Source organism: Triticum aestivum, chromosome 4D, assembly GCF_018294505.1.
Source record: "Triticum aestivum cultivar Chinese Spring chromosome 4D, IWGSC CS RefSeq v2.1, whole genome shotgun sequence".
Classification (NCBI taxonomy): domain Eukaryota; kingdom Viridiplantae; phylum Streptophyta; class Magnoliopsida; order Poales; family Poaceae; genus Triticum; species Triticum aestivum.
In genome coordinates, this window is record NC_057805.1 from 471,448,750 (window position 1) to 471,450,147 (window position 1,398).

Here is a 1,398-nt window from a genome sequence, read left to right on the forward strand (position 1 = left end):
CCCCACCCTGAACCCTAAGATAGATAGTGGGGTACCTCTCCGGCGAGCCCCCCTCCCCGCTGCGGCTGGTTCTTCCTTAACTCCGGCGAGCCCCCCCACCCCCTGAAAATCGACTGACCCAAAAGTCGATTCAGTCGACTGAAGTGTAGCTAAATCGGAGCTGCATCTCAAGCAAGAGCAAGAGCGAGAGCAGCAGCGCGAGCAGGAGCAAGAGCAAGAGCAGACAAGGAAGGGGACCGAGAGCAAGAGCAGAGCAGCAGCGCGAGCGAGATCTAAAGCACCAGCAGCTCCTACTGATGTGGACGTCGCCGCCGAGGGAGAGACACAGTGGTGGAAGTGGCCGGCGACGCCGCAGTGGATGGAGTCGTGCCGTGTCGGCTCGGGACCGAGCGCCGGCAGCACCTTGAGATCGAATCAAGAAGAAAATGCGGCGATTAGTGTACAACCTCTTTGGTGGCGCCGATTAGGCCGCAGCTTCATCCGAGGAAACGGTGATGATGATGCTCTTCCGGTGGTGCAGGTGAAGACGGCGGTGTGGGAATGGAGGTGGCGCGAAAGACGAGGGGAACGTCGGGGCGGCTCCTTGGAGGTGGGGGACGGGGTGGCTGAACCGGCGGGACGACTAGATCAATGACGGATCCTCATCCGGTACGGTGGATGAGGGACGTCGAGGTGTTGTTGTGGACGACATCGTCGGGGAAGAGGCTCTGGCTGGGTGGCGGACGAAGGAGGGTGTGGGGCTTCGCGGGTTTTCCCGGCCTCGGTGTACGAATGGGTGGGCGGATGGGATGGTAGTGGGGAACCATGGCTTAGGGACGCGCTTGTCCGAAATGTGGGGTAAGTTACGAAAGTACCCCCACCGATTTGAGGCGTTTCTTTCGGTTCAGGGGTATCACGGGCATTTCGCGTGTCGGGATTTCACAGGAGGTGGGAGTTTTCGCGCGCGTTGTAATTTTGGAATAGCAAGGCGTGGGTTGAGATGGAGGGTGTTGCCGGAGCACAATGAGACAAAGATATATCTTAAATATTTTGGGCTAACAAGGCGCGGGTTGAAATTTCCGAACAAGCCTAACGTGTACTGTACCAAATCAATTCGCACTACAAATGTCATTCAAAACTTTGAATTCATGTTATGTTCAATTAAAATATTTTGCTACGTGTATAATGCATGCAACCTACTACTCAAATGAACGTTTTAGTGCATTCCAAACGTATATACTACCGCTTCAATATGAACTAAATTTGAATTCGTTTCTCTATTTGAATAAGATCTACAATAATGATTGTTGTGAAGTCAAAGCATTTGAATTCGTTTCTCTGTTTTAATAAGATCTACAATCATCATTATTGTCAAGTTAAACCATCGTTTGTGTATTATCTTCACAGCACACCACATGA